Consider the following 10,855-nt stretch of genomic DNA (forward strand, 5'->3'; position numbering starts at 1 on the left):
TGAAAGAGACTTATTATCTTGTCAGGAATAATTCGAAAATCCAAATAAGAGCAATTGAATCAGCAGAATTTAGACCTCGAGATAACGATCATTTTGTACAACCAACCATAGCATTTAAACAGCTGAAGTGGCATTTCCAAAGCCGCTGCTCCTGGCAATTTCATTTTTCCAGAAGCTCAGCCTTTCCACACTGGACCCTCGCCCTCCGATCCCATCACCCACCATTCTATAAAGTCCACAATAAAAGACTGTGGCAATAGCATTCAAACTAAACTCATACTTGGGGTCCTCGCTCTTGCTTAACTTGTCTTCACTAGATGTCATGTTCTAATCAGTGTGGACAGGCTGCAGCCTGGTGGCCTTCCAAAACGTTTGCCCTGTTCCCCCGGGGTGCCTTTCTCTGGCTGCGCTTTCCATGTGAAATAGCAGCTGGCTGCCTTCCTCGTCATCTCCTGGGAGGGGGGCTCACTGCAAGAAACAATTAAATGGGTTTCAAAATGTAACTGGGCTTTTTTTTTACCCCCCAGCCTTCCAGCTACAGGCAGCAACTACATTGAGAGATCTAAGGGACAGACAACAACCGGAGCCTTCAGGTAAAGTCAGGAGGTGTGCTCCCGCGTGGCGCCCCTCAGAATCCCTCTTGACATCATGCGGATGCCTCTGTCCTGAAGGATGAGTTCTGTCTTAGGTCAGCGGCCCAGGGGCTGTCAGGCCCCATAGCTCTCCAGCCGTCTCTGCTGGGAATGGGCTAGAGGGTGGGCAGAGGACAGGAGGCAGCCAGTACACTCAAAACTTGCCAAATAATGGTTTCCACAACTTAAGTCATGTAAAGAGTCTCTTTTGGTTTAGAACAGTCTCTAGTAGGTAAATGTTTGGTCAATTCAAAGCCATTTCTTCCTACCCCCTCCCCCTGCCTCCCTTCTGGGTGTAGGGAAGTTTTGAGTTCTTTCATCTTCACTGTCAGTTGGCTGAGCTGTCTGATGGCTGAACTGGTGTTTGCTTAGGTTCCACTGTCAACGCCTCTAGCCACTGAGGTCCCACCCTTGATGGCCTCCTGATACAGGCTTCTGATATACTAGTAGTCCACTCTGTACATTGTCTCCTTCACAGGAACTTATAGGAACTTCCAGGTCCCCGGAAGCCCATACACAGGCCTGAGAGATCCAGGAATGCCACTGCAGGGTACCTCTCTGAGCCCTCACTCTGAGTGACTCTGGGCCACATTGTGTGTGGTCATGTATATGTCACTTTCCCTAGGCAATGCCCAGTGAAGTATGAACCTTTCCAACTCCCAGACTAATGATGATCTTGGCTCTCCCTTACCTAAAAGGATATTTCTACCAACCCCAGCAACACTTGTACCCAATGAGGAAGACAGAGGGGACACATGTCTGACACCTTCACCCTACTTCTTCCTATACTTCATTATGTTGGAAGTAATGTTTCATTTCACACTTTGTTTTGGAGACCACTTATCCTATTTCCCAGGGAGCTGAGTTTCAGGGCTCAGACTTAATAGAAGAAGGAAAAGCATTCTTGCTACATCATAGAATATACTCTATGATCTGAGCCTACTGGTGCAGTTCTTGATGTGGAAGCTCATGTGACCAGGAAGGAAGGGACAGGGACAAAAGTTACACTGGTTTAATATCCCCTTAAATATCCTCACGATATTTACAATCCACCCTAGCTCAGTTGGTAAAGAATCTGCCTGCAATGCACGAGACCCAGGTTTGTTTCCTGGGTTAGGAAGATCCTCCCTGGAGAAGGAAATGACTACCCACTCCAGTATTCTCTCCTGGGAAACCCCATGGACAGAGGAGCCTGGTGGTCTACAGTCCATGTGGTCGCAAAGAGTCAGACACAACTGAACGACTAAGCACTGCCTTCCATGGGAGATGGATCCCAAGAAGGAGGCATTGCTATTGAGCAGGGACTAGGTGTGGAGATGCTCCCTGGAGCTTCTAAGAGGATGACTCCACTGTCCTACCCAAAGAAAGAAAGACAGGGACACACAGAATCTGGATAGCCTCTGGTGAGAAGGAAGCTGGGTCTGGCCTGGTTGGGGAAGCTGTGGGAAGGGCTACTCTAGAGGAGAAAGGGGTCAGTAGTTTGGCATCTGAAGAGAACTTTGGGGATGAAACAGAGATGTTTAAAGAGAGTATTTATGAAGTTTGGCCACGTGGTGTGAAATATACACTCCCCAGTTGACGCCAAACTCCTAGATATATAACACTGTGGATTTGGATCTAATTCAAGGTGGGCATGGGCTTCCCTCGTAGCTGGTAAAGAATCTGCCTGCATCACTTCTCGGCCTTTTGGCTAAGATCAAGTGAAGAATCTGCCTGCAATGCAGGAGACCCTGGTTTGATTCCTGGATTGGGAAAATCCAGTGGAGAAGAGATAGATTACCCTCTCCAGTATTCTTGGATTTTCCTGGTGGCTCAGATGGTAAAGATTCTGCCTGCAATTTGGGAGACCTGGGTTCTATCTCTGGGTTGGGAAGATCCCCTGGAGAGGGGAACAGCTACTCACTCCAGTATTCTTGCCTGGAGAATTCCATGGACAGAGGAGACTAGCAGACTACAGTCCCTGGGGTCACAAAGAGTTGGACACAACTGAGTGACTTTCACTTCACTTCACTTCAAGGTGGGCGTGGGGTGAGATCCAGTCTATACGCAGGGATCCAGTCACACTGCAGCTCTGTTTCTCTCTCCCACTGCTTTCTGCTCCTAAATGAACCCAGGAGCTTGACAACCTCTGTAAACTTCCCTGTTTCCCTTAATCACTCCTCTTTCTTTTTTCAGGAGGAATTTGTCCATGCTTTTTGTTGAGCTATTTTTATTTTTGTCACTCTTATTTTGGATGAGTTTAAAATTTTTCATTCCTTTAGTCAGTCAGTTTATCACTATTTACTGAGTGCTCCTTTTGTAGCAGGCAAAATTCTAGACACCTGGGAGGGTGATGAACACGACAGGCAGAGTAATTGTCACCATGCAGTTTTGTGAGGAAGACAGATATTAAAGAATTTTCTTCTGATCAATTTTTTATTGGAATATGATTACATTAGGGCTTCCCTGGTAGCTCAGATAGTAAAAAATCTACCTGCAATGCGGGAGACCCGAGTTCAATCCCAAGGTTGGGAAGAACCCCTGGAGAAGGGAATGGCAACCCTCTCCAGTATTCTTGCCTGGAGAATCCCATGGGCAGAGGAGCCTGGGGGCTATAGTCCATGGGGCTGCAGAGAGTCAGACACGACTGAGCAGCTAACACACATACATGATTGCTTTACAATGTTGTGTTGGTTTCTCCTGTACAGTGAAGGGAATCAGCCAAATGTTTACATATATCTTCTTCCTCTCGGACCTCTCTCCCACCTACCCCCCATCCCACCCATCTAAGTCATCACAAAGTTCTGGGCTGAGCTCCCTGCACTATACCATAGGTCCCCACTAGTTACTTATTCTACACACAGAAGTGGATACATGTCAATCCTAACCTCCCAATTCATCCCACTCTCCCCTTCCCCCTCTGTATCCACATATCTGTCCTCTATGTCTGCATCTCTATTCCTACCCTGGAAATAGATTCGTCTGTACTATTTTTCTAGATTACACATACATGCATTAATATATGATCATTGTTGTTCTCTTTCTAACTTACTTCACTCTGTATGACAGTCTCTAGGTCCATCCACCTAAATAAAGACTTATTAGATAACTTTGTGGATAATTCCAAGCATGTGAAGTGCTCAAGTAGAAAAGATGTGGTATCCTAGGGACTCAGCATCCTCCAAGGAATCAGGAGAGGCTTCTCAGAGGAAAGGTGTTTGGCCGAGTCGTCCTGCAGGATGAGCAGACATGAGCTAGGGAAAAAGAGGAAGAAAACATTCTAGAAGAGGAAGTAATAAGTTCAAAGTTGGGAGGCACAAGAGAGCACACCATCTTCTAGAACTGAGGTTGTCCACCTGAGCAGAGCATAGGATGTGAGGGAGGTGGAGGTAAAAGATGAGGCTGCAGACGTTGCCGGGGCTTGTCTTGATGGGGACAGTACAGCACAGAGCTAAGTGCACGGCCTACGGAGTCAGAAAGTCTAATTGCCTGTCTCTGAAATGAGGCTGACCTTGAGAAGTTGATCTCGGAAAGTTGGCTCATCTGTAAAACTGAGATAATGTACCTGACTCATAAACTTATTTTGGGAATTACGTGAGTTAATCCATGAAAATCACTTAGTACAGTGCCTGTCCCATAGTAAGCAAGTGATAAACACTATGCATGGATTTATAGGCCATGATGAGGGATTTGGATTATATTTTTAAAGCAATGAGAAATCATCAGTGAACTTTTAGGAAGATTTTGTGATCTGCCTTGAGCTTTAAAAGCATTGTTCTAAAAAAAAAACCAAAAAACAAAAAAAAACATTGTTCTGGCAGCAGAGAGGAAAGGGGGTTGGAGAGAAAGAGCAAATATGAGGGTATCAATGGGAAGATGATGGCAGATGGGAGGTTGTTGACTGGTTCAGTGTCCAATTCAGCCTCCCCAAACCTTCCTGTATGACAGAGGCTGCAGAAGACCAGGTTCCAGCTCAGGTTGTGTAGCAGATAATGTTCCATCAGTTACACACATCTGGGAGGTCCAGAAGCCGGCAAGATTGGTCATGGCCATTGGCTCTCCTGGCAGCAGCAGCCCAATGTCAGGCACCAGAAAAATGGCAACTTTATTTCCTTTGTGACCTCAGATCACATCTAATGTGATATTCTTAGTGTCAGAGTTTATAGTGATGGCTCCCTGATTCTCCACCTTCCTGATGGTGGTAGGGGAGCAATTGCCCTGCTGGGCCCATCTTGTTGTATTGTTCTGGATGTTACTTCTGGAAGCCTAGCCCAGAGCCTTCCAGTCCTTCCAGGATTGTGCAAGCTCCTTGTTTCCTGTATTAAATGGCAACCCACTCCAGTATTCTTGCCTGGGAAATCCCATGGACAGAGGGTCCTGGTGGGCTACAATCTATGGGGTCGCTGTTATAGCCATGCTTTCCGGGAAACAGACTCACTCAGAAGGACAATGCAGATAGTGGAGTGCAGTTTATTACACCGGCGGGCCCAAGGCAGAGTCTCCTCTTAGCCAAGGACCCCGTCCAGCATTTGTGAAAATCTTTTATACCCCATGCGTACGTGTCTAAACCCACCACCTACCCCATGTGTACGAGTCCAAACAGTCAATAGTCAATAAGCCCGCAGTTACATTCCAACCAGTTAATAATCGATAAGCCTGTGATTACATCCTGATGGATACGAAAAAAAGTTTATGACCTGTCCGGAGACAGGGGTGATTACGGTATGCTTCCTCTTAGGCAATGAGTAGCCTGGATGTGATCTTCAAGATTCCCCTGTCTGGAGGGGGTCTTATCCTTCCATTGTCGTCCCCACAGGCACTAAGCAGAGAGTTCAGAGTCCGCTGGAGAGGCAGCCAAGCACGGCCAGCACGGACAGGCCTGAGATGGAGTCCAGGCCCTATGAGTTCCTTCTTCATCGCAAAGAGCCAGACATGACTTAGTGACTAAACAACAATACATAAAAGCTAAAGTGGTTTCTACTTGCAACTAACCCCTGATTGATATAAAGATTATAGATAGAGACATGGCGATGACTGTGATATTTTAGATGAGAAACGATGACTAAACTAGCATGCTGTCATGGGAAAATATGTAGAGGGCTATATCTGAGAAATATTTAAGAAATTGAATGAACAGGGCTCAGTGATTGATTGAATATGAGGCTGGGGAGGAGTGACAAGTGACTCATAAATTACTGACTTGAGAAATTCTGTGAGTGGTGATGCTATTTCTTAAGTCCATCAAGTTGGCACTGGATCAGTTTGGGTAGAAAAACTAGGCATTTGATTCTGGACATATTCTGTTTAAGGCATATTTAAAGTAGCCAGAAGAACATGTAGCAAAATCTGTTGACTATATGAGTCTGGAGTTCAAAGGAAAGGCGTGAGTTGAATATTTTGTGAATCCATTGTATAAGGATGGTAATTAAAGCCTTGGAAATACATGTAGTAGCTTAGGGCACATGCAGAGTGAGAAAAACTAAGGCTCCAGGTAGATCCGAGAGAGAGAGAGAGAGAGAGAGAGAGAGAGAGAGAGAGAGAGATTATCATTTAATGGGCACTGAAGGAAGAGGAAGTCAAAAAGGGCCAGAAAGGAGCAGCTGGATAGGCAGGGGGAAAGCAAACAGAGAGAAGCCAAGGAAAGGGAATGCACTGAAGAGGGGGAGAACCAAGCAGGATAGGAACTGAAAGTCACCCATTAGATTTGGTAGCATTTTGAGTTCAGAGGTAAAGTGGCGGGGAAGAGTTCAAATTGGAGTGGGCTGAGAAAAGATAGGAGGAGAGGAAATGGAGGAGACACATGTAAACAGCACCACGGGGCAGCGTTCACCAGCTCATATGTCAGGAAAGCTCAAAATAACAATAAGAATGGTAGGCACATGCTGAAAGGGCTCACTTCTGGTCATGTCTTGAGTTGTCCATGATCTTTCCATAAGGTGGATGGACACTTTATAGTGTACATATGAAGGAGAAATGTAACCATGAAAAAAATTGCGTAAAATCTCTGACAATCTACTGCTGAAGCTTGGCTATGAGAGAGAAGAGAGAGGAGGGCAGTGGCTGGAGAGAAGGTAGGGCTGAGAGGAGATTTCGTTTTTTAAGATAGAAGCGTGAGCTTGTTTCAGTCCTGATGGAGTGAGCCAAGAAAAGAGAAAGGACTGTTGATTTTTCAAGGTTCCTGGGAAGACAGAACGGCACAGGATCCAGAACACTGGAGGAGGGAAACACTGGCCTTGAGTAAGAGCAGGGATCACTCAGTTCCAACGAGAGGAAAGGAAGGAAAGAAGTCAATGGCCATCTTATGTCGAGTTCCCTAGCAGTAAAGCTTGACATGGGGATTTTGTGCTACTGATTTACTGCGGGAGTGTTCCCAAGAAAAACATGGAAGGCAGTATGGGAAGCAGGGATTTGAAGGGAAAAAAGCTAAGCAATGGTGTGGTTTCAGAAATTCAGCCTCCGCCCAACCCCTCAAGGAGCTCTGACTTGTGAACTGCTCCAGCTGAGTTTGTCTAGCCTTGAGGCAAAGGGGCTGGACCTTTATAACCCTACACCATTACCCATCAGCTGCTGTCTTGCATCTCTGGGTAAGGCAGCCTCCATAAACCAAGGGCAATCTTTTAGGAAGGGTGCAGGAGTAAGCCATTAGCAGCCAACCCCCACAGCAGTTGGGGGATGGGTGTGCCTCCCCGTTAAGGGTATCTGGGTGGGGTCTCAATAACCGATGTGTAGGAGTAGTGCAGGAGCATTTACATATTTGGATTTAAGGATAAATAGAAAGTAAGGAGGCAAGGGAATCTGAGATTTAAGAAGAGGAGAAAGTGTTGAAAATAATAGGAATATCAACTGACTAGGAAAACCTAGTAGAACTCCCTATACAGTTGAGGGTGGTGGCCATGAGTTTCTAACGGTACCAGTGAGCCAACTTGTGTTATTTCCTCCATTGGTACCCAGTAGTCCAGATGCAGCCACGAGAAAGCAGTTAGATTCATCTGGAGCGGGAGTCAGGGTAGGTACTTTGAAACGGCAGAAGATAAAGGAAGTTTAGGCACTAGTTATGGTCCTTTGTGTCTAGCTGGTGTAAGGATAAGAAGAGAAAACTGACAGAGAGAGAGAAAGCAGGTAAGAGTCAAGGGCTGGAGGTCTCCATGAAGTTGGAAAAAAGACCTGGTGGGGGCTTGTTGAGTGAAATAGCTTAAATGATTGAATTTCATGGGCATTTTAGAGAGCACTTTGAACCTTTGATCTGAGAGAGTGAACCATGGGAAAGGATGGCTGACTTGAGCACAATATCAGAGTCATCAATGAATGGGGATAGAAATGACAGAGAAATTAAAAGTGTGGCAAAGTGGTGTGGAGACTATTGCAATGAGAAGCTGCATGCCTCCGACGTGGAGGGATTCCAAGAAGAAGATATAACTATTATAAATATATATGCACCCAACATAGGAGCACTGCAATATGTAAGGCAAACACTAACAAGTATGAAAGAGGAAATTAATAGTAACACAATAATAGTGGGAGACTTTAATACCCCACTCACAACTATGGATAGATCAACTAAACAGAAAATTAACAAGGAAACACAAACTTTAAATGACACAATGGACCAGCTAGACCTAATTGATATCTATAGGACATTTCACCCCAAAACAATCAACTTCGCCTTTTTTTCTCAAGTGCACACGGAACCTTCTCCAGAATAGATCACATCCTGGGCCATAAATCTAGTCTTGGTAAATTCAAAAAAACTGAAATCATTCCAGTCATCTTTTCTGACCACAGTGCAGTAAGATTAGATCTCAATTACAGGAAAAAAATTGTTAAAATTCAAACATATGGAGGCTAAATAACACGCTTCTGAATAACCAACAAATCATAGAAGAAATCAAAATATGCATAGAAATGAATGAAAATGAAAACACAACAACCCAAAACCTATGGGACACTGTAAAAGCAGTGCTAAGGGGAAGCATAGCATTACAGGCTTACCTCAAGAAACAAGAAAAAAGCCAAATAAATAACCTAACTCTACACCTAAAGCAATTAGAGAAGGAAGAAATGAAGAACCCCAGGGTTAGTAGAAGGAAAGAAATCTTAAAAACTAGGGCAGAAATAAATGCAAAAGAAACTAAAGAGACCATAGCAAAAATCAACAAAGCTAAAAGTTGGTTTTTTGAAAAAATAAACAAAATTGACAAACCATTAGCAAGACTCATTAAGGGATGAGAAACAAAGGGAGAAGAACCAAATTAACAAAATTAGAAATGAAAATGGAGAGATCACAACAGACAACACTGTACTTCCTTTCAAGGCTGTGGGATGCCCTAAGTCTTATGGCAGGATTTGGTCACTGGGCTCCTTCAGTAACCTATGATCATTTGGGTTTCTGTCTCTACTGTGCCCTAGAACTTCTCAAACTCTATTTTTCCCCTTGAAGTACAAGGAATTCAGCTGGGTATTGTATTTAGAAGGGAGAGCCAAGCGTCTGTGATCCAAGGCAGGCATTTCAGCCACAGTGGATCCTTGTATCCTTAGGGTCACTACCAAAATAGCATCACTTTAGGGCACTGTCAGAAAGCATGGAACCTATTTTCTTTGGGGGATAATTTGGTGTAAAAAACTATGCCTTCAGGAGCTTTACGGAGCAGGTAAGCTCCCTCCTTCCTTCCCATCTTGGGAATGAGGCAGCACATTCAGTGATTTCATGACTGAACTTCGGGATCCAATTTGCCTGATTTGATTCTCAGTGTGATATTCTAGCTCTACACGCGTGTTTCCTCCTCTGTGAAATGGAGACAATTATACTAAATTCCTAACAAGTTTTTGATAAGAAGCTGCCATGTTGGGACTCTTAGCATAGTTTCAGGCATATAGAAACTCCTCACTAATAGCTAGCCGTTAGTATTTTTACAAAAGCCCACCTCCTTTCACAGGTGTCCTGGAAACACTGGCCTTTAGAGTCAGTATGGGCCCAAACTCTGGCTTCTCTACTTGTTGGTTGTATGGTATGGACAATTTATTTACATCTTAGAACCTTCATTTCCTTATATATAAAATGGGAGTAAGCATCTAGAAACAAAGAATAGAATGATGATTGCCAGGGGCTGTGGGGAGGGGATTGGAAGTTGCTAACTAATGAGCATAAAAGTTCAGTTATGCAAGATGTTTAAGTTCTAGAGATCTGCTATGTGACTTTGTGCCTGTAGATGACAATACTGTATTGTGCACTTAAATGTCTGTTAAGAGGGTAAGATCTCATGTTAGGAGTGCTTACCACAATAAACAATCAAAAATGTTAAGTAGTCAATGTGAAAAAAATGGAGTAATAATAGTTTTATAAGGATCAAATGAGATATGTATATAGGAAACTGAGTGGTCAGCTACTGTTCACACTTTTTTTTTTGGCCGCACCAAATGGCTTGCAGGACCTTAGTTCCCAGACCAAGGACTGAAGCTGGGTCTCTGGCAGTGAAAAGGCAGAGTTCTAACTACTGGATGGTCAGGGAATTCCCATGTTCACACTTTTTAGTGTTTCTGTTTGGAAACGTAACAGTGTTAACATTGCTGATAAGAACTAGTTAACTGGGCTTTTGGTACTAAATCCAAGGCCTTTTGACCAAAGTATCTTAAGGTTTTTCAACACTGAGAATGAACAGAGGAAAACAAGCTTATACTCACATGTTCAGGGTGTAAGAGGATATGGATGTTTAAGCAGCATGGAGCCTCTTATTTTTGCTGAATGTAAAGTCCACAGGAGCCCTTAGAGTCCATCCAGCTTACCCATCCTTTTCACATGGGGAGCTTTGGCCTCAGAGGATGATGGGGCTGTCTCGGTGTTGGGGTGGTACCTGCAGTGTGGTTTCAAGTTGTATCACAACCACATAAACCTCGCCAGTAAATTACTAACTCAACTATACAAGAAAAAGAGGCAATTTACTTTCATTAAGGACAAAATGACACGGATTTCACTGAGTCAAAGAAGTGCTCCCACCAAAGGCACTGGACATTGAACAATTTGGTTGGCGGGTGAGTTTCCCTGTGTTTTTCTACTAGTTCTCTGAGATCACTCCTCCCACCTGATGGATGTGCTATAGTCAGGATAGGATCTCAGCATGAAGACCCACGGCAATTTCTGATCCAAGGGGAGAATTTAATTGAATTTATCCCAGAATGTAAGTGGGAAGATACTTTCTCCAGGACCATTTCTATTCTTTTCTTGAATCCTTCATTGACCTGAGTTGCAT

General features: G+C 44.1%; 1 pseudogene; it reads left to right on the forward strand.

Annotated features, from left to right (window-relative positions):
* The first annotated feature begins 2,302 nt into the window (after positions 1–2,302).
* On the forward strand, positions 2,303–2,530 carry LOC133055368 (U2 spliceosomal RNA; annotated as a pseudogene).
* Positions 2,531–10,855: the final 8,325 nt, after the last annotated feature.

This window comes from Dama dama, chromosome 4 (assembly GCF_033118175.1).
Source record: "Dama dama isolate Ldn47 chromosome 4, ASM3311817v1, whole genome shotgun sequence".
In the NCBI taxonomy this organism is placed as follows: Eukaryota; Metazoa; Chordata; class Mammalia; order Artiodactyla; family Cervidae; genus Dama; species Dama dama.